The sequence below is a fragment of the Phasianus colchicus genome, chromosome 3 (assembly GCF_987193195.1).
Source record: "Phasianus colchicus chromosome 3, bPhaCol1.hap1.1, whole genome shotgun sequence".
In the NCBI taxonomy this organism is placed as follows: Eukaryota; Metazoa; Chordata; class Aves; order Galliformes; family Phasianidae; genus Phasianus; species Phasianus colchicus.
The window spans coordinates 83,025,144-83,051,343 of NC_143438.1; the positions used below are offsets into that span (position 1 = coordinate 83,025,144).

Here is a 26,200-nt window from a genome sequence, read left to right on the forward strand (position 1 = left end):
AGACTTTTAATGCATAGGCACTTCTGTAGTTAATCCACAAATAGCAGCTATGTTAATAACATGCAGCTTTCTTTTTCCTTATTTCCTACTGAGCCTTTGAAGATCCCTTTGGCATTTATTATCACTATACTTAAATACAGGCACTTAAAGTGCCCCAAAGCAAGCTGCATAGGTATAAGCATATTAACATGAATACCATCATGCTGCCATTGATTTTGTTAGTCAGGTTAGCTACACAGCTGCAGGGAAAGCAGAAGGACTTCTGGGCTCAGGCAAAGTCTCAGCTACACTCAATTGTGCATTCCTGATGCCCACATTTATTTTAGTCCTTATCCCCATTTTCAGGACATAAGTTGGTCCATTCTCTTTCCTAGTTTCTCAGTCGTTATGCTATCCTCAAAATAAGTAGATTTTACCCATTCTTCTAAGAAACCCACAGTGTATATGGAAAATACACATCATTTTCCAATATGAGAATGTCACACAAGCACACAAGCCAAGAAATGTACATCTTGAAGCCTTAACGGATTAGATCTGTTTTGGCAGTTACTGTAAATACAAAGGAATTCCACAGAATTTATAACCACAGTGCAGTTTAACAAGCCTTCAGGTTAATATCATATTCCCTCCCTTCAGTTCAGATCCCTTCAAGAGGGATGAATTATCTGCAAAATTCTGTAGAAAAAAATTCAGATTATTCATGAACCACATGGTAAACATTGCCTTACTAACTGTCTGTAGTGCAACTTCATTGCACCTAAGCGCTTACGTGCATTCCCACACTTCCAAAGATACTTTGGAAGATATTTTCTCTTAAGTGAGAAAATTGCTCCTTCACAAAATACGCAGTGTGGGAAGAACAAGTCTCAATCCATCACCGTTTTGTTCATCATGCTGGAACACTGCTGAAAACTGAGCCAGAGGGTTTGTAAGATACCAACACAAAGTTTTTTTCATTTGAGATTTAAAAGTTTTCTTAACATTACATCAATGTTGCTAATAATTTTCACACACCAGATGCTGAGATCAAGGAGAATATATGTGACCTAAAAATCACAGTGATAAATTCTGCAAGACACTGACAGAAGAAGAGGTTGTGCCTGCAAACACAACATGAAAGTAGGTAGATTTCAGCAGAATCATAACCACAACTGGCAGTATATCAGAGCTTTACTGTCCTGAGTCAGGAAATTTCCTCCCATTGGGAAATGGGTTGAGTAAAGGTGAACACCTGCTGACACCCTTTATTTAAAGTTCCCCTCCTGTAAACCCACCACGCATTCAGTGCTACAGCAGTAATGGCGCTGCGATAGTTCGAAATCAAAAATGCAGCAAGTGACAAAATAATGAGGCTTAGTGCTAATCAGACCAGATTAGAGTTTGATATTCCACATGGAAAATCCATTTTCACATGTGCAATTGGAATAGGCAGTCATGTCAACAGTGTGTTTGCAGCAAATTTTGAAGACGACTATTATTTTTGCCAAGTATTGCAGTGTGAAGCTCCCATAGCCCTGAGATGCCCCACTGTTCAGTAGTTATAACATTTTCTTCCTGCATTTTCTAATTAGACTTTTTTAACACTTCTATTTGTCATGATGTTTTAATTCCAACAATGGTCTAATTTTGGGGGGAAAAAATACTAAAGTACTCTTATGTTAATTATATTTTATTTCCTCTGGAACTTAAAGCATGTTGGCATAGAAATGAGAATTTTAAAAAGCTGATTTTTTAGAATTACTGAAGTAAAATTTCAGACACTCAGATGTTTTGGTCAGTAGCAAGGTTATCACATAGGGGCTCTGTTGTCAATGATGTCTGACCAGAACTTTAGACCAAGGCAATCTTATTTAGGAAAGCACATTCTTTAGCATACATACACTCAAGAAATTTGCTTTAAAGGAAAAATGATTGAAAAAAAAAAATTAGTTTTAGGAGATTGAGTTGCTTTGCAATTTGCAAGTCTTGATAGATAACTATACCGATTGAAGTTTCATCAAAACAGTTTGGCAATATAATTATTCTTCTTTTTCCAGGTAAAACACATATGGAAAAAAAGTAATTGAAACTTCAAATTGGAAGGAAAAGGGGAATACGGCAAAGTCAGGAAATTGCAAGCTTTCAAGTTGAAAGCACAGCTTTATATTCGACTTCTGGTGTCAACCTCTAATAAAATGGCTTAGATTTTAGATCATTCTCTGTTAAACATCAACTGATGCAGAACAGAATTATAACATTTTGTACTTCTTGCAGATATAAAAATCACTGATATTAGTAAAACTTGTTAATTTACTTCCAAAAATAGTAACACATGACAATAACCAGTTCTAATTCAACTTAAAAGATCAGCATAGCTGATTTTGATTTTTTTTTTAATTCTTTTTTGATCTTGAATCAACCAGTAATTTCCCCAGGATGACACTGATTGTCCTATTTAAATAAATGAATTTGCTTCATATAAACAAAGGCTCCTGTGAGGCACTTCCTCAATGAGATCTGGTCAAATTAAATGAATAGTTCTGATATGAAACTTCTGTGATGAAAATCTGTGAAAAATGTTATTAGAATTCACCACATGTACCTCATTCAAATGTTCCAAAAATGATACCATTCAGCCAACTGGATGAACCCTCCAGGCATTGGAACCTCAAAAGTACACGGGCAAGTTTGGGTCATAAGTTTCCCTTTAGACAATGCTTTTAACTAAATCTTTTGAGTCTAAGATATGTAAGAAAACCTGCTCTTCTGCATCATGCAGCTTATGCCTGTTTGTAGGAATGGAACTGGAAATGTATCCCTCAGCCTGGTCTCCCCTCTCTTTTCCCTGTCTTTTTGAGGTCATCCCTGCTGTTCCCATTGGGCTCCCCTGGTCCTGGCCATTGACTCCACCTGCAATATTGTGCAGCACCTCTGGAGGAAAAGAGGTTATGCAGAGGTTATTTGTGGGGGCAGATTATTCGGTGACTTCCTTTAGAAGAGGGCTGGGTCACCCACTGTTCCACAGGACTGATCCACACTCTGGTGATGTCAAGGAGTTTTGATTTCCTATCTGATGGCAGCAGCCCTTCAAAATACTTTTATCCACTTCACTCTTAGTTCATTCGTTAACTTGTGCCAGTGCTGTATCTTTGTTGCTTTACAGTATCTGCCTCCAGATTGGAAAACGGGGAGAGTAGAATTTGAGCCGTGAGTGTCCAAGTGAGATGAGCAAAGGAAGAAATCCCTGCTACATCTGATTCATTTTTGGAGTAGATGAAAGACCAAAAGTTGGATTGACAGTGAAGCAGGCAGTATTCTCTTGGTAAATCCCTATGTCCCCAGCACAGTGAGCTGTCATTATAAGGGAGCCAAACCTGCAGTGAGCCATGACAGGTCCCAAGGACTGTGTGAGCAACTTGCTTAGAGTTGGAGAAGCAGCATCTTCTTATTACAGTGGCCTTATTTAGCCTCCGGTCACTTTTGAAGTTACAAGGAAAGAAGTCTCCTCTTGGAGAGAAGCACTGCAGATACCATAGCTAAAGTACCTCTAAAATAATGGCTTTTTTCTTCTCTCTTGCGATGGCTGTGTTGAATGCCTGGGGGGGCCTCTGCAACATAGATCTCTAAAGAAAACAGAGTGTTTTTCTTCGAGCCAAGGGATCAATGCAATTGTCATTTTTTCAGTACCAATGGTGAGGCACATCAGCCATGGTGTAGATGCCTGCGTACAAAGCAACAGGGAGAAAAAGAATAATGATGGTATCAGTCAGCGTGTCCCATTGTCACCCCCACTGCCTGTCACCAGCAGCCTAAGGGATGCTTCATGCAGCTTTCACGTACACACGGAGACATACACACACACACACACACATACATACACACACACCCTGCTGAGCTGTTTGTACAGGAGAGCTCTCCCTCCACGTGCTCTCCACGGGGACCTCCTGCTGCGCTGGAGCAGCCCATCACTGATCACCTCCATGCCTTGTCTGGAGGCCTCTCACCATCTGGACCACCTGTGAGAAAATGTTTTCTTAAAGAGGGGAAGATTAAGGAACGGGGATTTACACCTCAGTCCCCAAGGTAATGACCAGATGGCAAATGGCTTGTTTTCACTTGATGATTCAGAGCAACTGAACCAGGCCTACTGAAGCAGCTTGGATTTCACCTCCAACCAAGTTTGTTGCTTTACAACCCAAAGGGTTTGCTTCCCACTCTTCAGATAATGATTTTAAGGCAGAGCTCACATTTAAAGCAGAACACTGGTGCTGGGGGGGTGGACTGCAGCATGCTGGGACTCCAGCCCTACTGCTTCTCACAGTGCCTTAACTCTTTGCTTGCCACTGGTGGGTCTCACCCAGAGCTCATGGGGATCTGCTCACCTGAGTAAGCAAAGAAAAAGGTGGCTATCTCTCTGAGAAGTTTGCAAAAAGACTGTAAAAATGAGGATTGTCATCCATCTTTCATTTTGACCTTTCTGCTCTGATAAGATGAAATTGAAGTGGTTGCCTTTTTGAGGACTTTAAGCTTTTCAAAAATAGCAATAGAAGCAGCAGTACTAATAGTGGGTATCAGTGAAAGAGGGAGTAACAGAACACATTCTATGAAAAGCTGTAGTCAGTGCTTTATTTCCTTGAAAGAAAGAAAGAAAGAAAGAAAGAAAGAAAGAAAGAAAGAAAGAAAGAAAGAAAGAAAGAAAGAAAGAAAGAAAGAAAGAAAGAAAAAAAAGGTGAAACATTTAATTAAACCTAACATGAACGTACAAGGCCTTCTTGTAAATGTAAGCTCCCTGCCCTAAATTAAAGTAATATGACATTCAAATGTCATCTTCCAAAGTGCTAAAGCCAACTAAACTACAGATTTGATGTCTAATTTGGCATTCATTCTGTTCCTAAATCTTCTGCTAACTTTTTGTATGTTAGCTGGAATATACAGTACAGTTTGTATGGTTTGTTGTTGGTTTCTTTTCTTCCTTTTTTTTTTCTTTTTTTTTCTTTTTTTTTTCTATTCAAAGAGTTTTCTGAAATGAGTAACAAATGCAAGCAATCACCAACGAGAATGCCAAGTAGTACTGGGACCCTCTCTAGTTTTGCTTTACAGAGTTTCATTATGGGCTTGCTATAGCAATTGCCATAGCAGTTTAGTCATTTGTCTTATGGCCTTTTCTCATTCACTGACCTGCCTCATAGCTATGAAAAAAAAAAGAGATTATATCAGAGGTTTCTTCCTTAACCCTGCCATACAGGGCTTATTTTCTCCCTTTGATGTATTTTGTTTCTATCGGTTTAGATGTTTCCGTTTATGTCCCTTTGAATTCCAGGATTTCAGGTTCCTTATTTCCATGTGCTGGAAGGGTCCTATTACCCTATCTTCTGCCTTGGAAGCTTATTCCCAGATCAAGAGAAACATTTTCAGCTGAATTAAAATATTGCCTTTTCAAAGTATGTTCAACTGCCAACTTCAAAGCACAGCTCTGCCTATGGAATGATGATTGATAATCAACTCTAAGTTTCTAAATCCAAAAATTAATGGAGAAAGACCATTTACTTTCTTCCCTGACCCTGAAACAAGCTTTTCATTATATGGTCAACCACCACACAGCAGTTTGTAGATGAGCAGAAGGCATGGATTGCTTTTAACAAGGAATGGTCTGGCATGCCATGTAGCATCCACCAAAACAAGAGATATATAGACCATGTGTGGACATGACTTGACAAAGTTAGAGGTGCAGTTAATTTTCAGTTCTCTAGGTTCACTTTACAGACTACACTTACAGATGTGCACGTGATTCAGCGCTGTGCAACTTAAGTCACAGTTTTATTAAGTGCCTTGGCGTGGCCTTGACTCAGCTTTACTGAAACAAATTCTTGGCCTGTGAGAGAGTGAGCAAAAAGTCATGCAGAGTAAGCAAAAAAAAAAAAAAAAACCCAGAAAAAAATAGCTGAGCTCATCACAGTTAGCAATTCAAAAGAAAAAAATATTGAATAAAAAGGCACAAAACACTCAAAAATCAGTATTGTCTGTTAACTGGTGCCCAGATAAAAGTAACCCGAAGAGCTGGTTGCTTCAGAGTAGAGAGCTCTGCAGAGCACTATTCATTCCTCCCAGGGCACACATCAGCATCTACAGGTGTCTGCCAAACATGGTTATGCTAACTACCTACCAGTTAGGTGACAACATTTACTTGGGATGTAATCTGTGTATGCAGATGCATTGAAAATTATAGATTTTTATTATGCTGTGCCTTTTTACATTTTCCAGTCAAATGCTGGACTGGTACTAATCAATACCTCTCCTATTCCATTTGCACCTTCAGGAGACCAACATGAAAACATGTTATGGCATGGTACTTTAATAATAACCACCATCAGTGGGCACCATACTACTGCTGACCAGGTGTTGGTATTGATAGAGTTCTACTTTAGGCACAAATTTGATTACACTGAGCTTCTCAATGCATGTGGGAATATCTGACCAATAGAACCTGCTCCAAGCGTGTCTGATGAAAAACGTGGCGTTGCATCTAGTTTCAGTTGGTACCACATTGCACTGTGGTTAGTGAAGTAAAAAAAAGACCTACTTCTTGGGCATCAAAATATACACGCATCCAATTTAAAACAATAGACAAGGGCTATTTTTTGGCATTACATACAGTAGCACAGCACAGTTTGCATCCATATGCCTACACTAGTTTTTCACATTAAAAAATATAGAAAAAATAATCTAAAGTCTTTTAGAAAGAGTACCTGAACTGTTCCTGAACCATGCTGGAACTCCATCTGGGGGAATATTAGCTGGCATGGGCCAACACCTTGCTAACAAGGAAGCCAACATTTACACAATGCAGGCTCTTGTAGGACGGTGCTCACCCTATGCCCAAGCCTTGTTTAGTTTAGTTACTGATAGCCAAAATAGCCAGAATATAAGGCAAGGATTTTCCCTGAAATTAAAGGCTGGAAAATTCAATTCAGCCTCTGTTGATAGACTACATTACTTGCAAAATCTTTAACATACCCTAGCAACAGGCACTAGAAAGGCTGTTGAAACTCAGGGATAACAGGAGCAGCACACGCTGGTTGGGAAAAAGCAGGCAGTGCTAAAACATGTCTCTCCTTCCTGACTCTGCTTGCCCAGATCTGCCCAGTCCTGAGCCAGATGAGGAAAAATCCCTCCACAGCATGTGCTCTGGGCAGGCACACCAAGCTTGTCAGCCACCAAAGAGCACACTTCAGGCTCCTCAGAGCCCAGACCACTCTGTTCTTGTCAAACATGCCTTTGCATCTGGGCCAAGTCCATGCAGGACATCATGGAGTTATATCACATCATGTGGAAACACTCCTAACACTGACTGATGCCAATGGAAGGTCACAGTCAAAATATACCAGTGGGACAGAGTAACAGGCAATAGAAACCCTTCTATCTCAGCAGATAAAGATACAAGATTTGATGCTTGGCAGCTGGTGGGACAAAATCAGGACTGGTAGATGTGGTGTTTATATGCACAGTGATAATGGAAATGACACACAGGACTTTCCCTTTGTTTTCATTCTTCTAAGGCGAAGGGTGGGACAGCTATGTCAAATACAGTTTTTATAGCTTCAGTGCCTTTGGTGAATTCCTGTTATTATATACATGTTATTTATTTAGGTATGAAAAGTAACTCCCCTGAAGCCCACAGAACCAAAGAAGCACACTGTGAAAGAAATTGAAGTTTAGAGGAGAGCATCTTCTCTTGGCAATGGAAAACAGCAATGTTCACTCTGCATTGAAGAAAGGTCTGTAATGAGCATTATGCTTGCTAATAGTAAACACTTTGGAGGCTGTCAAGAGTCAGCAATTACGCTGATATCCAAACAAATAATCATAAGCCATATTTTTTTGAAAAGAAAATTGACATGATAAACAGGCAGGAGTAATTTATCGAATGCTGTAGACATGGATGGTTCTCTTACTCCAGCTCAGAGGAAAGCTGAAGTTCAGGATCTGAAATTTATCTTCTCCTTGCTCCAAATTTCTGCTATGTTTGTGTAACAGCTCTTATTAGATATCAAGCCTTTACAACCAGCTCTTACTATGTTGCAACATTGTTCAATATACTTATCTAATTTAGGCAACAATTATTTTATACCAATTTATGCTATGACATCATCATCTATTCTCCTTAATAACTTTTGAGTCCATAAATCAAATTGCACAAGAGGGAAGTTGTCTCAAAACCTTTACATTCCTACAGTATTCATGGAATAGACAAACACACCTATTGAAACCATCTTCCTCTATGAAAAAGGCATCATTATGGGATTTGGCCTAAGACAATTTACTCCTACACTTACTCTCAAAACAAATGTGATAGAATCATAGAATCATAGAATGGCCTGGGTTGAAAAGGATCACAATGATCTTCTAGTTTCAACCCCCCTGCTATGTGCAGGGTCACCAACTACCAGACCAGGCTGCCCAGAGCCACATCTTGAAATGTCCTTAAGGAAATGTCCTTAAGGAAATGTAGCTACTCTGATCATGCCATTCTTGGCATTGCTTTGTGGATAATGGAATCCAGGCAGGTATACATCAGAGGAAGATAACCAGTTTGATGAGACAGTAATTCAGTGAAGCAGATATTCAACCTGCATGGAGCATCCACAAGAGCATCACTTGACACTTGCTGTTAGAAAATTACAGAGATCAGTCTGAGCTTTATATTACTGTGTCAGGTGACAATGACAGTTGATTGATTAAAGTGCTTAGAGCAGAAGACGAGCATGAGAGTTGTCTTTTTTTATAGCCCATTGCATTACAGAGGCTACATCCTCCATTCTATGAACTCCCTTTGACTAATCAGTCACCTTGCTAAAGATGGTATTAGAACTCAGCCTTCTTCACATGGTGGATGGGCAGGAAGCTGCCTGAAATAAAAAGGCAATTGAATGATACCTGCTTGATTCCTCAGCAATCTAGAGCTCTGTCAAGATGCTTGCATGACCCATTCATAGTTGGATCTGATTCAGTCATATTCTAGACATTCCAGGACTATTACCTGTGGCTCAGAAACTGCACTGCATTGTAAGTAGCTCCTCTACTCAGGCAGAGGGTTGCTGCTGATGTTTAGTAGTAGTGTCTAAAGGTGACAAAAATTCTCCACTTAGAGGACTTTGGATAATGATTAATCTCCACTAAATGAAGATCAGGTTGCCTCGGATGATTAAGTGCTGCTGCAGCTTATGATCATAGGAGCTTTCCCAGATTGTGGAAATTCATTTCTGTAGATAGAATAATTGCCAAAACAGTACTAAAAATCATGAGATTTCCTATCAATTTTGACATAAATTTACTGTTGTAAATTCACTGTTCTAAAATAATCTTGCATTTCTGGAGCAAAATATCCACACACAAGACCATCAATAGGGCACAGCAGCCAAACAGCATTGCTGAAGTCAGAAGTTCAGAGCTTGTTGCAGAATACTGCTCAATACCACTGCCCCCAGCAAGAAATATTTCATGACCGAGGTACAAAAGTCAAAGGCAAAGATGTATTTCAGGCTTTATTCCTGCAGCCATTAGTTAAAGAACCTGACCTGCCTGGACCAATAATATCCCAAAGGTCTTTGATAGGCTTTGACTTCAAACTTCATTATGAAATTCAGATTTCAAGGAGAGTCTTTGAATTTTCAGAGGATTAAATCCAGGAGGAAGCTAGCTATATGCAATGTACTTAAAGCACTCTGTGTACACAGGGAAAGCTGAACCCAGTGTATTTCCATTTGTGGTGTAAAAATACAGTGCAGTATAAACAATAATAGACAATTTACAGTGCAGTTTTTATGACCTGCATTTTGGTTATATGAAACATCTTTCTTTTTTTTTTTCCCCCAAAACGTGATCATTTTCTTTGCTGTCTATTAGGTAATTTGAAAGTATCTCATCCGTTTTTAAACAGATAAATGTCTGAATTCATATCAGCTCCTTTTACAGATTTGATTCGTATCAAACGCACCACATCCTACTCATCATCAGTTCATACACTGAAAATGCAGGGCAAGTTAATGATGATAATGAACCTCAGGCAAGTTTTGTGTTTGTGCTTTCTCCTCCCCAGATGGCTCACCCAGCCCTAAACCTCGCAAATACATAATACCATTCCTTAGAGTAAACATTTTGTAACTCAATTTTCTTCCCCCAAGCAAGCAAGCAAGCAGATGAATGGCCCTGGTGGATTACTCTGTAACAGAAACACTCATAAGAGGTCTGTGATAAGCAAGCCAATGGAAATGGAGTAGTGCACTGTTTAAAATCATCTAAACATTTTCTCTTAACATGAAACATTTTAAAATGTGTAGCTCAGTGTTTGATGAAACACAGTACCCTGTTGTCTGTAGCCCAGTTCTAGCCCCTTCTTTAAATGTAATCTTTTATCAAAGTCACATATGTTTTCAATAAATTCACATGTGGATGCAGTTACACCAGGAAAACTGATTCACAAGTACTTTAGAGGCTCCTCTATCTTTCAAGCCCACCTAAGTTTCTTTCAATTTTTTAAAATATTTTTTTAGTAAGAGTACGGAGGGAAATAATCAGTTTTGCTTGCTTACAACACAGCCTCCGTCCTCTGAATCATAAGTGCAGCATTGTTCAAAGGAACAGCTGGTACCAGCTCTGAAAGTTTAAGTGTTCCCCTCCAAACAAAAAACTCTGTTGAGTCTGTTAGTCATCATCTCCCACAGGTATTGATTCAAGGCTACAGTTCTCCCGATTTCTGCCGTGTCTAAAAAGATTACTTGCAAGTTTTCAGAAAGGACCATTTTCATGCACAAGCAAACATACAACTGTTTCTTTCTTGTCTGCTAATCTACATGATTATTGCAACTTTCTGATTTTTTTTTAACCACATGTAGGGCAATCACACTAGTGAAGCACTAAGAAGTGGTTTCTGCAGCGATGGATTTACAAAGATAGTTTTGCCCTCAGGAGCTTAAAGTACATTAACACATAACTTTGCTGCAAATCCCACTCAGTTCTGCCAGCTTTTTCTTCTAGGAAAGACAAATTCAGGGGTAGGGTCCGTTGAAAGTATATTTTCAGGAACTGAACTCCTATTGTACCAGAGTTTCAAAGCAAGCTTAATACAGGTCACATTCTCATTTCCAGGAGTCTAATTTTATTGCTCTCTCCAAGCCATCTAGAGACAGGAGCTCTAAAAAGCACTTTAGCCACTTCTGGGGCTAAGCTTAGGTTGTGCAGTCAACTGAACTTCTGCAAATAACCAAATGGGAAACTTTTAACTTCTTTCACTGTTTTTTAGGACATCTCCTTTGTCAGCAAATGTTTGAATATAAGCAAATTGCCCTCACTATTATCAGACCCTATTTTCTCCTGGACTGTGTAGATGTTTCCCAAGACTCCTTTCAAGAAAGCAAAGTAGTTTAACCATATCCCTCCATAGCCTGTGGGATGGTGGTTTGATCGTAGACACCAAAGTAGTCTATCTCATTCAATGCAGTACAAGAACCTCCTACGTTAGAGAGAAGTCAGGGAGCAAATGGGGATTCCGACACTGGATTTTTGTGGCAACATGCTTCATTTGTAGCTGAAAAGCAGAAGCTATAAGAATCAAGGAGTTTCAGGAAAAGATTTTGAGTTTCAATTGCCCTGCTGCAAACAGAGAATTTCCTAGAGAAAGTGGAAATAGAGTTATTGCTGGAAGATACAGGAAAGCTGGAGGTGCCCAGATCTTTTCAGTCAGAGATCTGTATTTGCAGACTATGTTTGGACTTGAAAAACAAGTAAATGATTGTCTGACCATGCTACTATAAAATAACAGACAAATTGAGACAGTTTGCAAAAGTTCATTTGCCACATGTTGGTCTGTGGATCAGCCAGCCCTTTTCTCCTCGGTGAGATCTCTTTGTTGCTATGAGACCAAATGGCACACAACATGGTACTTCATGCCATGGAGTGAGGACATGCACTGCCTGGCCATGCTGTTGGGCAACTCATGAGGGTGGCAACAGGACATTAGGTCATTCAGCCCAACAGCTGGAGAAGGCTCAGCTCTGATCATTGCCTTTTCCTGACTGACCCGCAGCCTGTGCAAAACCCATGTGTAGGTTTAAACACCATGCTGATCAGTGCAGAGGAGTAAAGTGTGAATGTCCTTCCAAAGGACTGGCTTTCCAAAGTCCACATTGTCCCCTGAGTGACTTGTGCCAGACCTGGGGATCATTGTAATTTAAGTCTGGATCAACTACAAGCATGGTGACTCATAAGTGAAAGAAAATGGGTGTAGACTTTAAGAAGGCTGAACATCCTGAGCCAGATCCAGGAAAATGTTCAAAAACATGTTTAAATTTTACTCATGTGGAATCACTGGGACAAAATATGTCATGTAGGTTAAAGCATGGACCTCACAGCACAGCATTTACATCTTAGATGATCAGAATTTACACAGAAAGGTTTTTCTCAAGAAGTTATAGATATATATAGTAAGAAACAGGAGAAGTACAGTATGGAGTACAGCAGAGTCGAAATCATAGAATCATACAGTCATATAATCATGGAATTGTTCAAATTGGAATGGACTTTTAAAGGTCATCTAGTCCAACTCCCCTGCAATGGACAGGGACAATACCTCCCGAATAAGATCAACGGACACGTAAATTGCTCTGCTCAATGACTAACCATGACCCCAGGAATTCAGTTTCCCAAAATTACATGTAGAGGATGCAGATTCTTAAGTACACTCCTGGTCCTAAATGAACCTAGCAATTACAGCAAATGTAAAATAACTTCAAACTAATATACTTGACAACATCACATCCTGTAATATGAATTACAGTTCAGATTCTGTTGTCCAAGGATTGTCCTAAGATCGTTGAGAAAATAATAACATTTTAATATATGTTAGTCTTAAAATATACATACTCAAACTACTCTGACTGAATCTGACTTTAGCAGAGGATATTTGTATGAATGAATGAATGCAGAATTCTTTCATAGAATTAATCAACAGATAACTTCCATTCCTCTGGAGGAAAACACTGTTGGACATTTTAGGAAGGTTTATTCATGTGATCTTTTGAGAAAGACAGAAAAAAAAAGCTCTGTGAATGCCCTCATCTGTGGTTGCATGTAACCACTGTTTTCTCTCTCTCCAAGGAAGTCCTACTCTGTTCAAAAGCAAAGGTTCTATACAACTGTGTTTATGACATGAAATACAGAACTAACAGTTTCACTCTGCCTATTAAATTGAAAAATAGTAAGTGAAATCTAACAGTAACCTGAGATCTATTTGAAACCATCTTCCCAAGTTTGTCCTTCAAAAACCAGTATTGGAATACAAATTTGTTTTACTTGAAATCTAAAAAATTTATAATCAGTGAAGTTATTTAGTGCAGCAAATCTTCACAATAAGTTTCCTTTCAGACATATTCAACCTACTAATTATTCCATACTGCTTCAAGGGAATCACAAATATCATAGATGTGGATGGAGATTAAAAAAAAACAGCAGCAGGGTTTCAGTGGAACTGCTGTGGTTTTATACTGAAATAACAAAGCAGAATCTGGTCTGGAGAACTAAATTCCCATGGAAATCTTCATGACAAATTCAGGAGGGGTATAGGGTATAGGTTACATAGTAAGTATAGGTTGATCAGAAATTGTAGAAGTGCTGGAGTAGTGGTAAGCAGGATCTTGGACTATTTTATCCCCCAGTGGCTGCATAAAAAAGGGTAATGTACATACTGAGGAACAGAGAGTAGAAACTAACATGAGAAATGAAGAGAAAACAAGCAATTCTGCTCTCTTGGCTGAAATCCCTCTTATTCTACAGATGGGGAGCTACTGCCTTCACTACCGAGACCTTTTCTCATTCCAGGCTACTCAGCAATGATGGTGGTACGTGAAGGGAAACTGCTGCCTAACACAGAGTAAAAACAGTTACACTGTTTCCATGTTTTGTTACTCCACATTTTTGAAGCAATCAGAGGGTAGGACTTCTGGCAGGGAACACAACTGCAAGAAAAAAATCGTCCTTCAGGGTTAAAAAATTAAGGAATCTTAAGTAAACCTTCATCAAGGGCAGTACTTCCAAAAATGCATCAAAATGTGAGCATGTCTACTCGTAAAGGAAGATCAGAAGGACAGAAAACTGAAAGAATATTGTGTGGTCTCACCAGTAGTTCATTTCTTAAGGGGAAAGTCGGGACAGCTCCCCCTCCTTCCCTTCTCAGTCTCCACAATGTCCGGTTCTCTGGTTTAAAATTCAGTTCAGTACCTTCCCAGACAGGGAATATGATTTCCTCCCTCCATTATAGATTTCTCTGGTTTGCATTATCATTCAATAAATATATTGCAAAATGTTATTTGCCTCTGTCCACTGCTTTTGGGTTGTTGGAGTGATCTTAAAGGCATCACAAATTAAATTACCAGATTTCACTCTCAACACATCAGGGCACATCTGGGGAGAGAAAAATCAAGCAACCCCACTGCATCTGGTGCTCAGTGTTTGTGTGTTCCAGTAACACATTGTGCTAATACCCTTCTGGAAAAGCATCAGTGAGGAAGAATCTGCTCAATTAACTGCAATGACCAGCGCTGTTCTCATAGTCAGTGTCACAGTCAACATGGTGCTTGAGGGATTTTAATGTATGCAGACCTGTTTTTGATTAGGTGATCTTCATTTTTAGCAGGAACTTCTTAAGTCAATTCCGGTAAATGATCAGAACCTGCAATGAAATCTAAGAATTGTACGCATTACTTGTGTTCAAAATCAGTGCTGACTTCCAAGCAGGTATGCTGCAAAAAGAAGGGATAGGCTTATATAGGAATGGATTTTTCAGGTTAACCATACAAGCAAACAAAAGATCAATCAAGTATTGTCAGCAGGCACTTAGGAGCAGCACTGGGGAGTCACAAACAGTGCAACGGATAAATCAATTCTATAGAGACACTTTGGGCTTTGGATCATCCGCTAAACAATCAAAAAAAAAAGTGTCCTACTATAATGTTCCTTTTCTGGGTTTGTGTTTTCACCACAGTGCAGACACCCAGGGGTGAGTCCCATGTGAACTCACGGAGATGCTCCTGACAGGGATGAAAGCAGCAAAGGAGTCAGGCAACCACATCCCTCAGCTCTTTTACCCACTGCGACACAGGGAATACCAGAGCCAAGGCAGAGAGCATCATGTGAAGGTGTCAAAATGGAACTTTGGCATTGTCTGAAAGTCTCCCTGTGGACAGCATCTCTACAAAGATCTCTCTTCCTGAATCCACCACAGAGTTGCTGACTGATGTGTCCTCCTGACTGTAGACCATAGACATACAAATCAGACTGCTCCATGGGTTCATGTGGCACTAGCAAGCCACTAGCAATGAAAACTGCTGCAAATTCATGGATAGTAGAACACGATCTGAAGCAAACAACCATCTGTGTCTCTTGAGGGCAACTCCACAATTTCACCCAATTTTCACACAACCCATCTCATAAATGGTGTAGGACAGAGAATCACAGCAACTGTGTCTTTTGCTGTTCTCCCACGTCAGCTTCTTCCCTTAGCACAACATGGCAACATAAGGCCAAGCAGAACATGCATCATGGGGAGATCATTTCAGCAGACTGTTCACCACAGCATTGGCTTCGGAATTAACACACTGGAGGGTTTCAATTGACAACTGCAAATACTAAATAAGATGATGTCTTCAGAATTGGCTGGAACATGGAGAAAAATGCTCCAGAGAAAAAAAATGAAAACATCTGAGGGTGATAATTTATTCTCTGGTCTACAAAAAAGATGCTTTGGAAAAACCAAGTAAACAAAAAAGCCATTTCAGCCAACAAAGCAAGGGTTTGCCGGAGGTATTTCTCTGCCTGTTGATGTGGTAGGTTATTTCTGACAAGGCACGTTGACGCCACTCAAAGGCTTTATTAAGCCTGATACTTATCCTCGCATTGCACTGGGGTTCTTCTCCTAGGGCTAGGACCAAAAATATAAGCTGCATAAATTAAAAAGCGGCTAGCAGCGTTTTTTTCTGCTATATTCAGTTATATTTATTTCTGGAAATCTATTCAAAATACAACTGATAAGATCATCTATCCTCTTCATCTGATTGTTTTATTACAACTCTCCAGCAATATTCCTCTGTTGTTTCCTCATCAAATACATCTCTCTTTGCTTTGAAAGTCATACAAAACATAGTGCTATCCTTTCAATCCAACCTATTAATGCAAAGTCAGCTCCAACTCCATTTCCACCAATAGCAACAGCCCAGACACCCTCTTCTTCAGGAAGTTCTTTAGAGCAGTGCTATACTAACATTTAGATGAATATTTAGATGTTCAGACCAACTAGTGCTGTAAGCTCTACTTCTATGCACAGGCAATAAAAAGGTGCTTGATGACCACACAACTCTGTATTTTGCTAAATTTTCCACCCTTACATCAACAAGCAGAAAAATTTTTCAATCAAAATGTACGATGCAACCCCCAGAGTCATAGTCCACTATCCCTCCAGCAGGCAGCCACCTGGTCTTAAACCTGGTGAATGAATGTGTAGAGTTGTAGGAAAAAACTGCTGTTATAATGAGTGAGAATTTTGTATATCCCATTAGACATACATACCAATCTATGTCTCACACTCCAGGGCAGATAATCTGCTTGATTCAGCTAGACTAGAAAGCCTAGGTAGATACCATTTCACAGCACCAACACAAATGAACCCGCTTGACTGAGGTCTTAATGCACCATCAAAGTACACGAGATTACATATTAACAGGAGAAATTGTGTTGGAAGGGAATTTAGCTGGTCTTAACTCCAGCATTCTGCTCAAAGCAGGGACAGCCATGAGACCAGACCAGGATGCTCAGTGCTTAGGTCTTGAAAAACCCTCTCAGAATGGAGATGGCACAACCTCTCTGGGCAACCTGCTCCCATGTATAACTATCCTCCCAGAGAAAATAATTTTCCCCTTTTTCAAGTCAGAAGCTTACTGTTTCCATTTCAGATTTAATATTACAAAATTATGCAGGGCTTTTCACTCACCTTTGCCTTCAGTACTTAAGAGCTAGATATTTTAATAGTACACCAGTGACTGTACATTGTCTTGGGGAACAATTAATTCACATTCAGAGACGTTCTATAACCATATATGGCATCTTGCATCTCAGTGTCCTTTACAGCAAAAGAGACCCCCCATGTTCTTAAATATATATCACGCAACCCTACATTAACTGGTGGTTGAGTCTTTGGTAAATTCTGGAAGCTGTTTAACCACAAACAGAAAATATGAAAAAAAAAAAATAGTTTAGAAGAAGCCATGGGAAGTACTGCAAGAATTTGGCTTGTCCTTCTATGGTGATGTTTCACTGTGAAGATCCTTCGTCAGCATTTCTTTCAGAAAAGGTCATTTCATGAGAGATTCCTTCTTCAATTGAAGACACATAAATAGTAAAGTTCAGTAACTCACAGAGATGTTAGTCAGAACTTGGTTTCTCAGTCTGATCAAGAAGAAGAAAAAATGTTTTTAGTGACTGAAATCGAGATTTAGACACCTCATACAAAGTTTCTGCAATTCAGAAATGCCTTTTACTCCATTTTCAGTTCTGCACACCATTACACATTATTTCACTAAACTCAACAGGCACTACACAGCAAAGCATAACACAGTGGGTCACAAACTGCTTCTTGGATTGGATTTTGAAGTGATGTTTCCTTCAAAATGCCTTGGGATGTCTTCATTCATAGAATCATAGAATCATAGAACAGCTTAGGTTGGAGGGGGCTTTAAAGATCATCCAGTTCCAACTCCCTGCCATGGACAGGGCTGCCTCCTACGAGCACAGGCTGCCCAGTGCCCCATCCAACCCGGCCTTGGATGCCTCCAGGGAAGGGGTATCCTCTGGGCAACCTGTTCCAGTGCCTCACCACCCTCTGACTGAATAATTCCCACCTAATATCTAATCTAAATTTCTCATCTTTTAGTTTAAAGCCATTATCCCTTGTCCTATCACTATCTACCCACGTAAAAAAGTCTCTCTCTTTCCTGTTTATAAGCTCCCCTCAAGTACTGGAAGGCTGCAGTCAGTTCTCTTGGAGCCTTCTCTTTTCCAAGCTAAACAAGCCCAGTTCACCCAATCCTTCTTCATAAGAGAGATGTTCCAGCTCTCTGGCCATCTTCATGGCCCTCCTCTTGGCTCCAACACTTTCATTGTACAACAACAATGAATATCACAACTTTTCATCACTTCAAAAACACACACCATAGACAGAACAAACAAGTTTTAATCTGGTAATATCCCATCAGAAGCAACGATTGCTCTTTGCTCATCTGCACAACATGTTCAAATGCTTGCTTTGTAAACACAATCTTGAAGTGCTTGCTAAATTATTTGTCTCCACCTCTGCTAAAGGAGAGGAATAGAGACACCAAACAGTAAACAAGTCTCAAGCTCCGGTTCACCTCCACAGTATATTTGAATGAGTAACAACAGCAACAATGGTGATGTATTTTTTTCTAGGATTGTTCAGTTGCGTGGATTATAGTTCATATTTCCTGGAAGCTATTCAGCTGCAACTGAGCACTCTGTAAACAAGAACAGATGCTCTATAACTAGTTGGTATCATTCTCTGCTATACCGAGCCAGTGTGCTACAGAGGAATATTAGTGCAGTGCTTTAGGTTGGGTATTTTTGCCTTTTAATGGACAATATATCATAATGAAGAAGAGCGAGCAAAAAAAAAAAGAATCAGCAACAGCTTTCATAATTGAGACAGTGAAGTTGTCTGGTGATAGGATTCACCTAGAGGCTCCGGATATTTTATTTTGACATTCCAGGTTAAGTTCTGTGCAAGGCTGGAAGAGACAATTGTTTTATCAATCTTCAGTGCAATACGCAACACTCACAAAATAATACAGTAACCTCAGAGAGCTATCTTTCAGGAATTAACCATCCCACACCAAACCCATCAACACTACTACATCAACTGTGGGAGAGAATCTTCACCCACTGCCTGTGGTGGAAGGACATCCCTGTCCAACCTTCAGAAGGATGGGCCATCAATTAAGACAACAGCAGAAGAAAATGCAAGTTCTCCCTCAACTCCTGTGCTTAGCAGATGAAACATAACTAGGCTACCTCAAGGTGTTTTGACCCTCCTGCCACCACTGAAATGGTGTGAAATGTTTGCAAAGCTCTTTGTCAAAGTTCTCCAAATACCTAAAGGACAAATATTCATGTGAGATTACTGTTGTAAATAGCCAGAAAGAAAAAAAAGGAGTTATCTGTGGTTTCCCCCCCCTGGACAAAGAAAAACTGCAAACAGGTTTTTATGACATTACAACAGTGATAGTAATAGATGGACAGACTGAATCAAGCACAAAGAGGAAAGTGATGTTTACTAATAGGATTTTGCACCAATTCAGCAGTGACCCTTAGGCAATCAGTTTTCCTATGACAGATTTCATGGAAGTCCTGAGCAGCTTTAGCTCCCCTGCCATCACAGGTTTGTGATCATGAGAACCTGCAAACAGATGAATCCAGTGGCAAGGAGAGCATACAGTGCCAGTATGGTGTTTACCAAATCTTTGTTTTTCAAGGTAGATTTTCAGACAAGATAGAGATAGATAGTCCACTCAGAGAATGTCAACAGTTGATACTTCACTTTAAAAACACTGCAGGTCGTACCTACCTCCTGAAGGGATTTTTTCCCTCTTTCTTGCTACTTACTAGTGTTTCACAAATAGAAGAGCTGCTTAGTGACAAAGTTAAATCTTACTATCAGAAACACAGAATACAATTCAGTAGGCAAAAAACTAAGTCTGTTAATACCTCATGAATGAAATTTTATCTGTCAGTTAAAGAAAAACTTCCTTTTCTTTTGAATGTTGGAGAGTAGAATTAATGCCACAGCCCAAATGCTATGGTACAGTGTAATAACACAATTATGAAGCTGAGAAAATCCTAAAACTTATTTTGCTTGGCCTCCAGCCCAACAATTTTCAAAACTGTGCAATGCATGGGCATGTTTCCCATTAAAAAATTATTTTTAAGCTTCATTCATTCAAGATGCAGGAAGAGACAGTTCATTGGCTTATCAATTTCATCTGAACATCACTTGATTTTTTTACTTGGCCTACACTCACATTACAGTCTTCCTAAATAGCTGCAACAACCCATATTCAAGTGATATCTCCATACTTGTAGCAGACAGCAATGAATTACAAGCCTGTCAGGTCTCACATTTTGAGCTTAGGTCTCACAAACTCCCATCTGCACCTGGACTTTCTTCTTGGACATTCACTGTGCAGCATCACACCAAGTTTGGCCCTGGCAGTGAACTGCAGGTCCATTTCATCCGAAACAAATGGAGAGATTGCAGTACAAATGAAAACATCTGAAGACAAAAATCATAGAATCATTAAGGTTGACAAAGACCACTAAAATCATCTAGCCCAACCATCAACCCAACACCACCATGCCCATTAAACTACGTCACTCAGTGCCACATATACATGTTTATTGAACACCTCCCAGGATGGTAACTCCACCACCTCCCTAGGCAGTATCTTCCACTATGTTCCACTATGCCTGTGCATCTATTACAATTGGTAATGATTTAAGGTGTGGTTTGGTGCATTTAGAGATCATAGAATCTTAGGATGGTTTAGGTTGGAAGGGACCTTCAAGATCATCTAGTGCCACCCCTCCTGCTATAGGCGGGGACACCTCACTCCAGACAAGGTTTCTCACAGCCCCATCCAGCCTGGCCTTGAATGCTTCCAGGGAGGGGGCATCCACAGCCTCACTGGGCAACCTGTTCCAGTGTCTCACCACCCTCACAGTAAAGAATTTATTCCTAATATCTAGTCTAAATCTACCCTCTTCCTGTTTAAAACAGTTTCCACTTGCCCTGTCACTACATGTCCTTCTAAAAAGTCCCTCACCAGCTTTTCTGTAGGTCCCCTTCAGGTCCTGGAAGGCAGCTATATGGTCCTTCTGGTGCCTTCTCTTCTCCAGGCTCTCTCAGCATGTCTTCATAGAGAAGCTGCTCCAGCCCTCTGAACATCTTCATGGCCCTCCTCTGGACCTGCTCCCACAGCTCAATGTCCTTCTTGTGTTGAGAGCCCCAGAACTGGACAAAATATTCCATGTGGGTTGTCATGAGAGCAGAGCGGAGGGGCAAAATCACCTCCCTTGACCTGCTGGTTGCACTTCCCTTGATGCAACTCAGGATATGGTTGACCTTCTGGACTGCAAGCGCACATTGCCAGCTCATGTTGAATCTTTCATCAACCAACATCCCCAAATCCTTCTTCTCAGAGCTGCTCTTAAACCATTCTCTGTCCAACCTGCATCTGTGCTGGGGATGCCCCAACCCAGGTGCAGGACCTTGCACTTGGCCTTGTTGAACTTCATGAGGTTGGCATGGGCCCACCTCTCAAACCTTTCCAGGTACCTCTGGATGGCATCCCTTCCTTCTAGCATGCCAACTACACCACTCAGCTTGGTGTCACCTGCAAACTTGCTGAGGGTGCACTCGATCCTATCGTCCATGTCTCTTACAAGGATGTTGACTAAATCACTCACAGTACCTATCCTTGAGGAACATCACTGATGAATGCCCCCAAAGTTTCCACATGCCCTTTGGGCACTACTTCAGAATGGCATTTGTCTCTTGTAGGACTCTTTTTTCTAGATCCACCCAGATGTCTTGTGTACTCAAGAGCATCTCACAAGTTCTGAAACTGAGCCCTTCACCTTGACTGAATCCCACCCACAGCGTTCAAGGGTCAGACGTTTTCAGCTGGAGAAGAAATCCAACTCTCAGCTAGCAGCAACTGCTTTCCTTGCAGTAAAATATAAGTCCTTATACCCCAATAGGCTGCATGTATACATAATATATAAATCAAAATAAAACAAATTTTAAAATTAAAATAAAATAGAAAATGGGCTTATGCTATATGCTAGTCACATTCTGAGGTAGTTCAAAATTTGGAAGACTTCAAGACTAAGGGCTGTATGGGTCTTGGATACTGATTCCCTATCATGGGAAGATGGCATCTTTTCAAAAACTACAAATCAGACTTAGACTCATAATATTACTAAAACTGTGGGAATATTAGAATATAAGGATTGAATATTTCCCAGTATTAGAAAAATGTCTGAAATCAAATTAATAAACAGAAAAGTCTGTTCAATTAGATATGTGGAATAAGAGTAATAATAAATCATCTGCTGTATTTGAAATAGCTCTTTTTTCTTATTTTTTCAAAAGTTGCTCAGTTTATTTCCATTTTAGCTTCTGCATGGTCCTGTCATGATTTGTGATTAAAGCTGATCAGGACACTTGTGTTGATACTAATACTTCTAGTGTGTCCATTTATACTGTAGCTTATTTTCATTGCCACACATAACCCAACACTGATTAAACTAACTACAGAGAAGGCATACAAAAATTAATTATCAAAGACTAACTGAGAAGCAGGGAAGGTTGTGGGGAGCAGGTGGGATCCAGCCCCAGGCATCATGCACTTCCATGGGTCTGAGGATAGGCTATGAGTAGCATCAGGCCTCATGAGATGAACCAGGGTTATGCTCATTCCTGGAATGGCCAGATGAAGCCATAGGGACAGGGAAGGTCTCAGTGGAACCCATGTCCAAGCAGGGTAGGACTGTGGCAAAGCTGGAGACCAGCATCCTACTGCATCTGTGGGACTTGGACTGAAGTTCCAAGACCATGTACAGAAGTGGAAGGACACTCCAGGTGAGACTGATGAGGCATAGTATGGACTGTAAGTGCCTTTGATTGTAAATACTTGTAGCCTCAAACTTCTTCATAATATATCAAGAGCTTCATGTAGGATTCAGCTGAAGAGTAAGACACAAGTTAAGATCCCTGCAGGTATTCATCATATCAGAGTCTCAGTTCCCATTAAAGTCATTGGAGATACAGCTCTTATGTCCTTTGGATCCTAGGGAATCCATTCAGATACCCAGCCAGTACCCATGAAGATCAGCTGAAGAATAAGACAGATGAATGCAGACAGGTTAAGACACCTGAATGCAGATGCAGGGTCTCTATCTATCTAATACCACTATCATCAGCCAAGATCTAGATCTCAATTCAGCTGCTATACACAGGACTCTTGTGATAAGGGAGGTATCCTGAACATCTGAGATATCTGCAAAGTGCTAGTAGGTGTGACATAGGACCAATAGTGGACAAGCAGATGGAGATCCATGAAGTATTACGTACCTCCCATGAGCTGTGTATAGGCACAAGAAGAAAGATCCTTACAACATGATCAGTGGAATAATTTAGTTCAGTGGGCAGTGAGCATCCAACTTAACAATGAGTGTATCACTTTTCATAGAGGGTACTGGTTCTTGGAGATGGGACATCCCTTGCAAGCCAAAATGAAGTGACACCTGAGCTCAGGTGAACATGCAAAACAGCAAAAAATGTTAAGTGAAAGAAAAAAATTACATGACCCTTTCTGTCGAAGGAGAGCTCTTCTATCATGGAGAAGAATGGAAGTCGGAAGAGAGACGATGTGAAGACCAAGCAGGAGGACATGTTAAGACGGGTAGGAACAAAACCCATGGTGCTGGGCTGAGGGGAACAAGCTTCAGGGAATATCCAAAGAATTTTACAAGTGGCAGCCAGAAAAATCTTGGAGCTGATAGGAAGGCATTAAAGTTCTGGCACCAGACATATAGACTGCTCTTTCTTTCCTCCTCTTCCACCACTCCCATGGATTTTACTCAATAAATCTTAGCGGGGGTTTACTGACTGCTCAGTACATAACCACAGTCACGAAGGGTGTTTTGGTGTCTTTCATTAACTCACTTAAGAGAGCAGTGCTCTCCAAGCATATTATACAACCACAGACTGGTGGATGATGCTCACCAGCAGTTCTTTTTCTGTTTCCCTTCTGGTTTGCATTTATTTAGCTTAATTAATATTCAGTTTGAGGAACTCACTTTCCATTTAGTCAGATGAATGAAGCAGAATTCAGAGCAAAGAGTGCTTTTCAGATGTAACCAACAGTCAGCTTTCAAATGTCCTGCTATGCCAGGAAGGACTCATGGGTCAGTAATGAGGGAGTCAAGTACCGCCAGTTCTAAGCCCATTGCAAGTGCTGCACGGTCACAGGCCACAGTCTGACCTCAGTTTCTAGCTCTGCTGCACTGTGGTGAGAAGTGTGTTGTGGTTCCTCAGCTTTCTAGTACCTTGATTCACGTCCTCTTCACCCGTACACGACCATAGGCTGAAGTGCAATTCAGTCTTCCTACGTATTGTATTTAACAGGTATAGAAAAGAAAAGTCATGGGAATCCACATTACAGAAATTCCAGTGTAGCACCAGGCTGGAGGCAGGGGTGGTAATGAGAGACTACTGATATAAAAAACGGTAGATGTCAAATATTTTATTTTACCTAGAGTTGAAAAAGGTCTTGGTGACTCTGAGTGCGACAGCACCTAAGGATTTGGGAGCTGTCCCCAGCTGAGTGACTTCTATCACTGGAGCTGGGATCCAGACATCACTGGAGAGAAAGCCATCCCAGAAGGCAATGCATAAAGCCTATACATCAAGCAATTATCTATCCAGATGTAGGCATCAGGAAATGCTAGCTCTATCTTAACAGCACCAGTGTCTTAGTCAAAGAATCACAGAATCACAGAATGGCCAGGGTTGGAAGGGACCTCAAGGATCATGAATCTCCAACCCCCCTGCCACAGGAAGGGCCACCAATCATCCCACCTAATGCTAGACCAGGCTGCCCAAGGCCGCATCCAATCTGGCCTTGAACACCTCCAGGGATGGGGCATCCACAACCTCTCTGGGCAGCCTGTTCCAGCACCTCACCACTCTCTCTGTAAAGAATTTCCCCCTGACGTCCAACCTAAATCTCCCTTCCTTCAACTTAAAACCATTTCCCCTCATCCTGCTGTTATTTAACCTTTCAAAGAGTTGATTCCCCTCCCCTCTGTAGGCTCCCTTTAGGTACTGAAAGGCTGCAATGAGGTCACTCCGCAGCCTTCTTTTCTCCAGACTGAATAAGCCCAGCTCCCTCAGCCTGTCCTCATAGGGGAGGTGCTCCAGTCCCCTGATCATCTTTGTGGACCTCCTCTGGACCCTCTCCAACAGCTCCCTGTCTTTCTTGTAATGGGGGCTCCAGACTTGGACGCAGTACTCCAGATGGGGCCTCACAAGAGCAGAGTAGAGGGGAACAATCACCTCCCTGTCCCTGCTGGCCACCCCTCTTTTGATGGAGCCCAGGATACCATTTGCCTTCTGAGCTGCAAGGGCACACTGCTGGCTCATGTTAAGCTTTTCATCTATCAAGACCCCCAGGTCCTTCTCCACAGGGCTGCTCTCAAGGACCTCTCCTTCCAGTCTGTATGGATGCCTGGGATTCCTCCGGCCCAAGTGCAAAACTCTGCACTTTGCCGTGTTGAACCTCATCAGGTTCACCCGGGCCCACCTTTCCAGCCTCTCGAGGTCCCTCTGAATGGCATCCCGTCCTTCAACCATGTCGACCACACCACTCAGCTTGGTGTCATCAGCAAACTTGCTGAGGGTACACTCGATTCTGTCATCAATGTCATTGATAAAGATGTTAAAGAGCACCAGTCCCAAGACAGACCCATGGGGGACACCACTCGTTACCGGCCTCCACCTGGACACAGAGCCATTGATGACCACCCTCTGTCTGCGGCCTTTCAACCATCTTATGTTGGTTATCCATCGAGTGGTCCACCCATCAAATCCGCCTGCTCTAGGGTCAGCAACATGGATGCTCTCTGAATCCATGGTACTGACTGGACCAGGCTTGCTTTCCTGACACCACTGATAACACCAGAAAGTTCTCCCAGTGCTATCTTCTACGCTTTTGTAGCCCATTGCCCAAGGGCAAGGAAAAAGCTATTTTAAGTTTTTCCAAGTAGCAGAAAGACCCTAGGCCAGTATCCCACCTCCTGGCAAGCATCCAGCCAATTCTTACACCAGCAGCAGGGCCACTTCTTCCTTGGTTCAGCATCACATAGGAGCTCAGCACCTGGGCAAGAATCCAGCCTTTCAGGGTGGTATTTGACTGCATTAAACATCAGGCCACACTTTCTTTTTCTGAAATCCATTGACTTGCTCACACTTTCCAAATTCTGCAGCTAATGAGGCTGGGACTCTACAGACAATAGCCTCAGTCCCACATCATCTCAATTAACA

The 26,200-nt window shown here is 41.0% G+C and overlaps 1 pseudogene; it reads left to right on the forward strand.

Annotated features, from left to right (window-relative positions):
* Nucleotides 1-23,458: 23,458 nt before the first annotated feature.
* LOC149918715 (uncharacterized) lies at nucleotides 23,459-25,783 on the forward strand (annotated as a pseudogene).
* The last annotated feature ends 417 nt before the right edge of the window (nucleotides 25,784-26,200 follow it).